The sequence below is a fragment of the Pezoporus occidentalis genome, unplaced genomic scaffold (genome assembly GCF_034315485.1).
Source record: "Pezoporus occidentalis ecotype Australia unplaced genomic scaffold, CSIRO_AGI_Poc_V1 ctg250, whole genome shotgun sequence".
Taxonomy (NCBI): Eukaryota; Metazoa; Chordata; class Aves; order Psittaciformes; family Psittacidae; genus Pezoporus; species Pezoporus occidentalis.
The window spans coordinates 608,240-619,735 of record NW_026914395.1 but is presented as its reverse complement, the minus strand read 5'-3'; positions in this window follow the sequence as shown (position 1 = coordinate 619,735).

Here is an 11,496-nt window from a genome sequence, read left to right as displayed (position 1 = left end):
GCTGCTGTAGCCCTTGCAGAAGTAGTTATCAACCCCAGCATCCTCATTAGATACTCACATGAGGACTTGTACTCCACCAGGTGAAGTATTCCCACCGTGGGAAGATTTCTGCCTTTTGGAGGCAGGAATGTACCCAGAGAAAAGGGAACTTGGATGCATTGGGGCAGTTTTCTGTTGAACTCTTGGCTGGCAAATGGAGCTGAGTGCGCCTTGGGCAGTGAGCACAAGCTCTGAGCCACCAGGGTGATTAATGACCAACGACATTCATCTAAAGAGGGGGTTCATTCCCTTGACACCAAGATAAAGAAGGTGTGACCTCAGCCATCGACATGGGCTTGGTGCCAGAGCCTGTGGGGAGCAGTGTCTCATCAGACCCTGGGTATTAATGATTGCTCTTGGCCTCAAATCTGACAACTTACTTATTCCTCGGAAGTATCAATGAAATCCCAGCTTCTGCCCCTTGCTTCTGTCCCAGCCCCGCATCCATACTGGAGGAATGAGGGGGTCACTTGTGTTTCTCTGATCTGAGTCTCCATCCTTTCACCACCCCCTGCATCCTTTCACCACCTCCTGCATCCTTTCACCACCTCCTGCATCCTTTCACCACCCCCTGCATCCTTTCACCACCTCCTGCATCACCAGCTCATTGCTGCGCTTTAACTGCCTGGTCATAGGGACCACCCCGTCCCAGCACATGGGCTGTCTGGGTTTGTCCATGGGGAAGGGCTGGTGGAGCCCCTGTGTTGGTCCTCTATGGGAGGAGACCCACCTTGAATCCTCTGCCTGGGGCAAAGCGGTCCTTGCACGGGAGCACTCGAGGTGTGAGCTGGGTCAATTGGCTTGACTGCAGTGGTCAGGAAGTCGTGCCAGAGGCTGGGGTGGGTGGGCAAAGAGCTCAAACCCCACCCCAGAGGGTTCCCACACAGCATGGAAACCAAGCCAGCAGTGACCGAGCTGAAACAATCGTTGTTTGGACAGAGCCTTGTAGCAAAAGCCCTTTATTTTGCTATTAGCGTTCATTATTCCCAGCAGTGTTACCCTGCGTGTTTGAGCTGGGATCTGCCTAATCCCGTAAAGCCCGGCTTCTCCTCGTGCCAGAGCCGGGAACAGGCTCAGAATGCCCCTGCTGCAGCCTCCCAGGCTGTTGCTATGGGAATGATGCCGCGGCCGCGATCAGCGGAGCCGCTCCTGCCCGCACAGGTGGGAGAAGATGCTTCCCAAAGGGTAGGCTGCCCTGGGTTGAACACTGGCAGCCAGGGAAGTTACACCTCCCTCCACCGCAGTGAGGGCGCCAGATGTGGTTTCTGGCTCGGAACGGCAGCCCCGAGCCAGCCCGGCTCAGCTGGAGGTACCCAAAGGTGCTGAGATTTGTCCCTTGGGGTCCGCCGGTACCTGCAGTTCTCTGGGCTTGCCCCATCTGCAGCCTTCCCACTGCTCCCATCCCAGGGTACCAGACCCCCCCTCACCTGTGCTGGGTGCACCCCCAGAGCGTGAGCAGCAGCACAGGGAGGGGATCCTGCCCCTCTGCCCCGTGAAGGGGAGACCCCCCCTGCATCCTGATCCTGCTCTGGGGCAGCAGCACCAGGGGGATGCGGAGCTGTGGGGTTTGTTCAGGCCTGGGGACAGGAAACTGGTTAAAACCAAGTTACAAGCAAAGCAAATCACGTCCGTGTCCGGGCTGTGAGCTCCCGCCTGGGTTCTGTACCCTGGGAGAAGCGCCTGTAAGATCCCCCCTTTTCCATGGGGATCCCCTCTCCCTGTTGGCTGGGAGAGGATCCCAACGTTGGGAGAGATGCTTCCAGCTGTGCTGTGTGGTGGGGACCAGGTCTGGCCCAAAGCGCCCGATTCCCTTCCCAAAAGTCAGAGCATGTCCCCCTTTGGGGCTTCTTGCTCACCCTCTCAGCAGCATCCTCGTCAAAGAGGGAAATCCGGGAGGTTTGATGGGATCTCCTCTTGACAGACACTCGCTGCCTGCTTCTTATCATCTTGTTATCTTCCAGGGGCTTAAAGAGGTTTAAATCCCCCCCCCCCCCCCGTACTCCTGCAGCTTTCCCAGCATCAAAGCACAGCTGAGTGCTTTAATCCCCTTGGTCTTCCTCTTGACATTTGGGAAGAGGAAGAGGAGCGGATCTGCCCTCCTTCCCGTCGCCGCCGCGGGTTGGGATGCCCGATGGGTCAGGAATCCCTGGATCCTGGAGCTCTTCAGCATCAAGAGCACCGGACCCAGAAGCAAGGTGTGCGAAGCTCCAAATCCCCTCTAACCTCCCCTTCCTTTCCCTCCCTCTCTCCTCCATCCTGGCAGCGGGAAGCGGGGTTAAGAGAGGAAAGGGGAATTGCCAAAGCAAATATTTTCTTTCCAAAGCTCTCTCCATTAGCTATAAACACAGGGAACCGCTGTGAGGAATGGATGTGGTTCCGGGAGGGGGGGGGTTGCAGCTCTGTGCTGTGGGCAGGAATGGGGGGGACACAGAGATTTGGTTTTACGGTAAGTTAAAAGAAAGCCAGAAGCTATGGACCAGGTCAGACCCCCTTGACTTTTGGCCAAGCAAGAGCAGTACCAGCCCCAGCACAGAGCATCCCCACAGCCTCTGTTGACAGGTCTGTCCTGGAGAGGGAAACGCAGGCAGATCCTGCTGGGATAAGCCGGGATGGACCCATGAGCATCCCTCGTTGCCCCAGGAAATAACCCAGCAACTTTAAGGCACCTGGGAATGAAAATGGAAAAGGTCCCACTACTTCCATTACTGTTTCCATCAGGAGCCTGGGGAGAAGGTGATGGGATCCGGTTTGCTTAAGCTGAGGACGGAAAAGCTGGGGTAGGAGAGGGAGCAGGAAGAAAACACCTCCTCTTCCCACTGCATCCCTAGGGGGACGCTCAGGACCCTGCCCTTCTGCAGCCCCTTCCCCACAGCACTGCCTTCCCCTGGGTTCCTCTTCCAGTCTGTTGCCATTTTATGGTGGGCTGGAAGCACTCGTGGGGGAAAGGGCGGCGCGGCGCTGGAGAAGGTGCACACGGGAGGTTGCAGCCAGCACCGCTCCAGCAGCCACCTCCCTGCCGCCAGGGCCGGAGACGCAGATGTGAGATGGCTCCGGCGCCGTTAGGGACGCGGGGATGAGATTCCTGTCGGTCCCGCTCGGGTGGGCAGGAGGAAGGAGGTGTCTTCTTCCCAGGCACATCACCCACTGAAGGTAGCCCCTTGCCAGGAGACTCCTGCTGCAGCAATAACGAAGCACCAACCCCCCGAGGACCAGCGAGCACCAGATGCTCTGCTCTCCCCTTCCTTAAGCACCCACCCGAGCGCAGCGAGGATGTAACATCCCCCCAGTCCATTCAGGAACGGGAAACCAGGGAAGCACAGGGGGTGTGCAGACCCCGTGGGCACTAAATCCCTGGGAGCTTCCCTCCTGTCCCTCCTCCTGAGCCGGAGGGAGCTGGGGGGAGCGGGGCTTTGCTGCGATCATCACCCTTCACCTCTGACTGTGCCGCCTGCCCCGTGTTCCATAAAGCCAATGCTGTGCCCAGCTCCAACGGCCCCGGGGCAGGTGTTTAAGTGCAGCCCAGGATGAATAAATGATGGGGCTCGTGGCTGTGGAGCGGAGGAAGGAGAGGCCGGGTGGCTCGGAACGGAGACGTGATTGATTTCAAGGCCACCGTCCGCTGTGGTCACCTGGGATTGGGCACAGGCAGAAGGATGCAGCGATTAAAGCCACTGCTCCAAGGGCAGCAGTGACTTGGCTGCGTGATCCCTGCTCAGGCTGCCTGTGCTTTCTGCCCCTTCATCCCTCCCCATCCCCAGGCAGGGAGAAGGAAACGGGGCTGATTTCAGTCTCTCTCGGTCCAGGAGTGACCTCGCAGCGTGCACGTTGGGAGCCTGAGCCTGGGAAGGGATTGCAGGGAAAGGGGGAGCTGCAGAAAGCACGGGAATGGCCCAGGGGCAGAGGAAAGGCTCCATGGGGACACATCCAGAGCCGGCAGCACCGAGCTGTGGTTTCTAACCCAGGGATGGGTCAAAACGACCGCGATGGAAAAGCCCACAGGGGGGGTTGGCTCTGCTCTGCTCCAAAGAGCCCTGGGCAGGACTCTGAACCTCTTAGCACGGCTCAGTCCCTGCTGATGGGGCAGGGTTCAATACATTCACCTGGCAGCCCCATGGCTGCCATCGAGTTAATGATTCCCTCAGTCCCAGCCCTTGCTCTGCGAGCCCCCTATCCCTGAGGATGCTGCAGTCCCGGATGCTGGGGCTTGTCCTGTCCTGCGCCCTCCAAACACCGCCCGTCTGGGGCTCGGTGCCCCTCAGATAAGAGCCCAGAGGTGGGATTTGCCTCAGTTTGTGGCGTTTTTTGCTCTCCGCAAGAACCAGCTTGTTCTGCAGCCCTGCCCCGAGCCCTGCTGCAGGGCACCCATCCCCTCACCTCTGCCTCCCTCAGCCTGCTGGCGAGGGGGCGAGGGTTGCAGCAGAGCCTCCTCCACGCACCCAGCCCTTGGGAGCAACCAAAGTAAAGCCGAAAGCAGGAGGCAAAGGGCTCCTACCCCTGAGGGTGGCTCAGGAGGTCCCATCCAGCCCAGGATGGGGCAGAGCTGGGGGGACCCCAATGCGATGCCAGCAGCAGCATCAGGGCAACAGGGGATTGGTGTATGAAGGGCACAGGGCAAAAAGGGGCTTGATCCTGCCCAGGTCCTGAGTGATGCTGCAACGAGGACAAGAGATTCATGGCCATGAAGGGGTTTCTAACAGCAAAAGCAGCGTGGGAAGCTGCAGGGACGTCTCTGCCGGTGGCAAAAGCTGGGTTACCAAATTGTGCTGAGTCAGCGTAAAGGAGGGTGGGAGCCTCCGTGGGCTGCGACTGCAGCCGCCTCCGCCGGGGATACAACAGTGCCAGCACTCCCAGGGGATACCGGCTGCTCCCATGGGCAGGAAAATCCCTACGGAGGGATCAGCACCGTGCCTCAGCAGGGATGTGGGAGCTGGGTGGGAACAGTGATGGAGCCAGCCTGGGGAGCAGGAGGGATCCCCATGGATCCAGGCAATAAAGTGCCCATCACACCCTGCATCTGGGAGCAGGCTCCTCATTCATGGTGAGGTCAGGGTCTGCCTCCCAAACCTCTCTAACAAAAGTGGAAAGACAGATCCCAAATATCCGCCTGTGGGAATGGGGGGGCTGCACGAGGACAAGGGCAAAGCTCCGTCTGTCCCGGTGTCCTGCTCCCAGCGATGGATGCGCATGAGGACAGGGAGCAGGGACACTGCCTGGGTCGCTGCTTTGGAAAATCAGGCTATAAATAGGGTCCAGAGCTCCCTGGGCCACAGGCGATGCCCCAGCGGGATTCCCCTGTGCTCAGGCTTGGAAAGCACCTGGATGAGACGCACACCAGCGGCTGCACTCGAGTCGGGTTTTCACAGAAAGCCAGAAGGGGCCCTTGGCTCAGGGGCTGAGCTCAGCCTCACTCAAGCAAGCAGTTCCCTTGGGTCCGGGGTTGGTCCAGATCAGAGAATCATGGAAGGGTTTGGGATGAAGGGACCCTAAAGCTCCTCCAGCTCCAACCCCAACCCCTTCCACCGGAGCAGGTTGCTCCAAGCCCCTGTGTCCAACCTGGCCTTGAACACTGCCAGGGATGGGGCAGCCACAGCTTCTCTGGGCACCCTGTGCCAGCGCCTCAGCACCCTCCCAGGGAAGAGCTTCTGCCTAAGAGCTCAGCTCAGTCTCCCCTTGGGCAGGTTCAAGCCATTCCCCTTGGCCTGCCCCTACAGGCCCTTGTCCCAAGCCCCTCTCCAGGTTCCCTGCAGCCCCTTTAGGCACTGGAGCTGCCCTCAGGTCTCCCCTTAAGCAGCACCCACATGAGCATTGCCTGCATCACCCTGATGCCAGAACAATCAAAACAGGGCTCAGGGCAGAGGCAGCTCAAGCCTGAGCCACCCGTCGTGCACCCAGACGGGTGATGCTGGCGATGGTCCCCAGAGCGGCTGGATCCCAGCAGCAGGCTTGGGTTCAGCATCTCATGGCTCCTGCAGCTTTGTTTTCCCTTTGTCGCTCTCGCGGGCCTGGAAAGGAACGGCAGCAAGAGGCGGGAGCTGCAGAGTGAGACAGGGGAAGCACCGCGCCTGGGCTTAGTCATTACGGGCACTTTCAGCTCCCCTGCAGGGCTCGGGAGCTGCTGCCCTGCCCCAGCCCTGGGGGGTTCAGCTCTGCCCAGCGGCAGCCGCTGTCCGCAGGGCTCTGCCTCCTCCCGAGCCCCAGCCCCAGCCCCAGCGCTGGGTGTCTGAAGCTGGGTGACACTTGCAGGAGTCAGGGCTGCTGATGGAGCGAAAGCCGCCTCTCCATTTACAGGGCTGCAGAATCCCCTCCTCCCCTTTGCACGTATCTGCCGCCACCTCCCATCCAACAAACCTCTGCGCACTGTTAGGAGCATCCAAAGCTGATGGGGGAATCCCAAAACAGAATCACAGAACCATGGAATGGTTTGGGTTGGAAAGGAGCTTAAGATCATCCAGTTCCAACCCCCTGCCATGGGCAGGGACACCTCACACTAAACCATGGCACCCAAGGCTCTGTCCAACCTGGCCTTGAACACTGCCAGGGATGGAGCATTCACAACCTCCCTGGGCAACCCATTCCAGTGCCTCAGCACCCTCACAGGAAAGAATTTCCTCCTTAGATCCAATCTAAACTTCCCCTGTTTCAGTTTGAACCCGTTACCCCTTGTCCTGTCACTGCAGTCCCTAATGAAGAGTCCCTCCCCAGCATCCCTATAGGCCCCCTTCAGATACTGGAAGCTGCTCTGAGGTCTCCCCGCAGCCTTCTCTTCTCCAGGCTGAACAGCCCCAACTTCCTCAGCCTGTCTTCATACAGGAGGTGCTCCAGCCCCTGAGCATCCTCGTGGCCTCCTCTGGACTTGTTCCAACAGTTCCATGTCCTTTTTATGTTGAGGACACCAGGACTGCACACAATGCTCCAGGTGAGGTCTGACATCCTTATGCAGATGACTGCTGTGGGCAGCTGCATAGAGCAGAGCAGCCTCCGGGCTTCTCTACTCTCTGCTTGTTGCAAACAGTCCCCAGAGCTGAGGACACCCCCAGAGCTGGACCACAAGGCAGGGCTGATGGAGCCAGGGTGATGGAGCCGGGGTGATGGAGCCGGGCTGATGGAGCCGGGCTGATGGAGCTGGGCTGATGGAGCCGGGCTGATGGAGCTGGGCTGATGGAGCCAGGGTGATGGAGCTGCGCTGATGGAGCCAGGGTGATGGAGCTGGGCTGATGGAGCCAGGGTGATGGAGCTGCGCTGATGGAGCCGGGGTGATGGAGCCGGGCTGATGGAGCCGGGCTGATGGAGCTGGGCTGATGGAGCCGGGCTGATGGAGCTGGGCTGATGGAGCCAGGGTGATGGAGCTGCGCTGATGGAGCCAGGGTGATGGAGCAGGGCTGATGGAGCCGGGGTGATGGAGCTGGGCTGATGGAGCCGGGCTGATGGAGCAGGGCTGATGGAGCCAGGGTGATGGAGCCCGGCTGATGGAGCCGGGCTGATGGAGCCCGGCTGATGGAGCTGGGCTGATGGAGCTGGGCTGATGGAGCTGGGCTGATGGAGCCGGGGTGATGGAGCCCATCACACTGCCCCGTGCCCTGGCTCTGGATCCAACCCCAGGGGCTGCACTTCCTGCAAAGGAACCCTCCCCAAGGGTCTCCCAAGCAGGTTCCCGGTTGCAGGCCAGCCCCTGGGCACAGCGACCTCTCCTCGCACCAGTGTGAGCACCTGAAGTGACACCAGGGACCCCGCTGGGCTGACAGCAACCACCGGACTCACCAGGAGGCTGCTGCTGTTTTTCCCTGTCCTGGGGCCTCAAGCTCCTCCGGGCCAATGATGGGCTTGCTCTTGCGCTGGGGAAGCTCCATGCTTGGCAGCGAGGGATGGGGAGGGCACGGGTTGTGTGTTTCCTAATGCCCCGCACAGCCGGTCCTGGGTGGCTGGCTCATGGGGAGAGCTCCATCCAGCACAAGCCCCTTGTCCCTGCAGCCCCCCGGAGCGCAGCAGCGACGTTCATTCCTTCAGCAGCTGCAGGGAGACCCTGCCTCTGAAGGGAGCAGCTGCAGCCGGCGCTCCTGAGGGCTGGAAGTGCCCCAGCTCCATCACTGGATGTCCCCGTGCAGGATGGGGCCACTGAAACCCCATCTCCCCTCTCTGCCCTGCTTCAGGCTTGGACAGCAGCGATGCTCCAATGGGGTCTGTGCTGAGTGAGGTGTCTCGGTGCTCGTCATAGAACCCACAGAGATCCAGGCTTGCCCCAAGGCACCTCTGGGTGATGGCGCTGAGGGATGCAAGCACCACCCAATGGTCCCCATGGCAGGGCCCGTCCGTCCCTAACAGCGAGGGTGACGAGGAGCAGCAGGATCCTCCCGGGGTGATGCTGGTGGTGAAGGGCAGCGTGTCCTGCAGCAGCCCTGCCTCAAAGGCTCCGGGGGGCACCACCACCGCCGCCCCGCTCCCGGTGGCTGCAGCAGCCTCGGCTCGGGGGGGGGCTGAGCTGCTCAGGGGCTCCCGTTTCTCCCGGATCCCTTCGGAACGATGATCCCTGCGCTGGAGCCGCTGCTCCGGGCGCTCCACGTGCCGCGGCCCCGGCTCCTCTGCCCCCGCCGGCCGGCGCTGGGCCGCCTGCCATCCCCTTTGGCGAGCGCCGCTCGGGGGCTTTATTCCCCCCATTCAAGCCGACAACGGGGCCTCAGCATCAGCTGCTGGTTGCTCAGCATCAGCCTTTCAGCGAACAGCAGGTGCAGGCGGTGCGGGCGCGATCTCCGCTCCCCCCGGCCCCCCCCGGCTCAATATTGTCCCCTCGGCTCAAGAATGTTTTTGTCTCCCCTTCACAGTTGTGAATTCTTTTATACAGTGAACACAAACCCCTTCCCAATGGCCGGGCCGGGGCCGAGCGGGCACCGCGCTGTAAGGGGAGGATCCGCTCCCTCCTCGGCAGCTGCCCGCAGCCTTCCCGAGCGCGGTGGGGATGGAGGGATCCTGCCCTCGGCCCCTGCATCCTGGCAGCAGGAGCACGGGGATGCTCCAGCGCTCACCCTGGCAAAGAAAGCGGCTCAGCCACACGTGGGAGGCACGGAGGGGACACAGCAGCAGGGCTCTGCTCCATCACCACAGGGAGCTCTGCCGGCAGGAGGGAACGGTTCATCTGATTCTATTTCTCTGCCTTGGGAAGGGTGCAAGGCAAGCGAGAGCCTGAGCGAGCAGAGGTTTTGAATACTGCATTGCTCTGTGCTGCAAGTGGTAGGCAGGAGCAGGAGGGGTGCTCTAGAACAGGGACGGAGCAGTGAGCTGCAGGATGCTCACGGGGCTCAGCCTCAGCACATCTCTGCACGGTGAAAACGGGACTCGAGGCGCTGCTGTTATGTGTCACCCTGTACCGGAATTACTCAGCAAAGCCCGATGCAGGAGGGAAACATCCTCCTCCCCATGGCTTATCAAAGCCTCCCTTCCCCTCACAGAGCAGCCCCACGGGTAAGAAACCGCATCCTCTGCCATGCACATGCACACCCGGGCCCTGCTGCCACTGAAGCGGGGTGACGGCTCCTGCCTTCTCCAGGGGAGGCATGGGATGGAGCAGGGGGCACAGGGGCATCCAAGGGGCTGCTGCAAGCAAACAGGTCACCCTATGGCACCCCAACAGACTGGAGATCCCACTGGGCACCCGCAGCAGGCACCTGAGGGAACTGGGAGACAGTCTGGGGTCACACAGGTCCCTGCTGTGAACTGGGGACAAGCACATCCCTGCTGGGGATGCTGCACAAACACGGGATCCTCTCCTGCATCCTGAACACCCCAGCACGGTTTGACCTTGCCAGGCTGGAGGAGATTTAGCTTTAACCACAGCTCAGCCCCACGCTGTGGCCATAACTCCGTGGGCAAAGAGCGCTCAGTATGGGGCAGAGCCGGCCTCACCGCACCCAAACCCCCCTGCGGCCGTTTCTACCTTGCAGACATACATGAACCCGAGGGTCCTTGGGGTGTTTATGAAGCAAACCTCACGCTCATGCTGTGGCATCAGCCCCCTGTCCTGCCAGCGCCCGGCTTTCCCACAGGCTGCCTTTCCCTGGGGCAGCTCCAGAGGGGACACAGAGCAAAGGGGCACCCACTGAAGACGTGGCACAAGCTGCCCGGGGTAAATGCTGCGTTTGTCACGGCTTGAAGACAGCAGAGCTGCAGCATCCATGGGCAGGAGGGCACAACCCAGACCTTCCAGTGCTCAGAGCACGTCAAGAACCCACTCACTGTGGCTTCACCCTTACCCCTCTGCAGCCAGCTGAGATCAGCACATCCCCTGCTCCACAGCGGAACGCCTGCAGCTGCAACATTCACCTGCAAGAGACCAACCGGAGCCAGAGCTCTGCTACCACCTAACACCGGGGCAGGCTCAGGCTGGCCTCTCCCTGGACAGGCAGCTCCAGTGCCTGAAGGGGCTGCAGGAAACCTGGAGAGGGGCTTGGGACAAGGGCCTGGAGGGACAGGCCAAGGGGAATGGCTTTAACCTGCCCGAGGGGAGACTGAGCTGAGCTCTTAGGCAGAAGCTCTTCCCTGGGAGGGTGCTGAGGCGCTGGCACAGGGTGCCCAGAGAAGCTGTGGCTGCCCCATCCCTGGCAGTGTTCAAGGCCAGGTTGGACACAGGGGCTTGGAGCAAGCTGCTCCAGTGGAAGGGGTTGGGGTTGGAGCTGGAGGAGCTTTAAGGCCCCTTCCAACCCAAACCAGGCTGGGGTTCTAGGATTTGTGGATCCCCAATAAGTTATGAGATGCTTCTTCATGCACCTGCTTCATCCAAAACCCCCCCATTCCACACACCCTGCTAAAATAAACCCTACATTTACCTTCACAACCGTTCCCTCCCTTTCTGTGCCGAGTGCCCAGGCTGCAAACAGGGCAAGCATCTGGAAAAGCAGGAATGGTGCAGCACATCTCGCCCTGCCCCGTCGCCAGCCCGGGGCTTATCAGCCCAGGCCAGTTTCTATGACAGACCCACAGCAGATGCTGTTAAGCTCATGCCCAGAGGCACAGGGCCCCCGTTGTCCCTGTTAGCTCTGCTGCTCTCCAGGGGCACAGCCTCGTGTGCCACTGGAAATACATTCCTTGATAAGAACGAGAGTTAGGGGGGAAAGCTGGGGCTGGTGGGAGGGAGGGAGAGGAAGGGAAGCAGCGCTGTTTGCATTGCTGCATCAGCCGGGATGTGCTGCAGTGGGGACCAGGCAAGGACCGCTGGGAAGCACCTCCAGGAGCCCAGCCCTCCCAGCAAAAGCTGCTTTTCTCAGTGTCCTGTAAGGATTGAACCCTTTTCCCCTGCAAAGCCCTCCCAGTCCTTCCTTTTAGTCCACAGTGAAGCCCTCTTGGTGCAAGGGGAAAGAGAACGTGCAGCGCAGTGCAGTGCTGAGATGAGATGAACCTGTCTGAGTTATGAACCTCTCCCTCAGCCCTGTCCTGTGATGAATTAGACATTGATGCATTGCACCTTTAGCT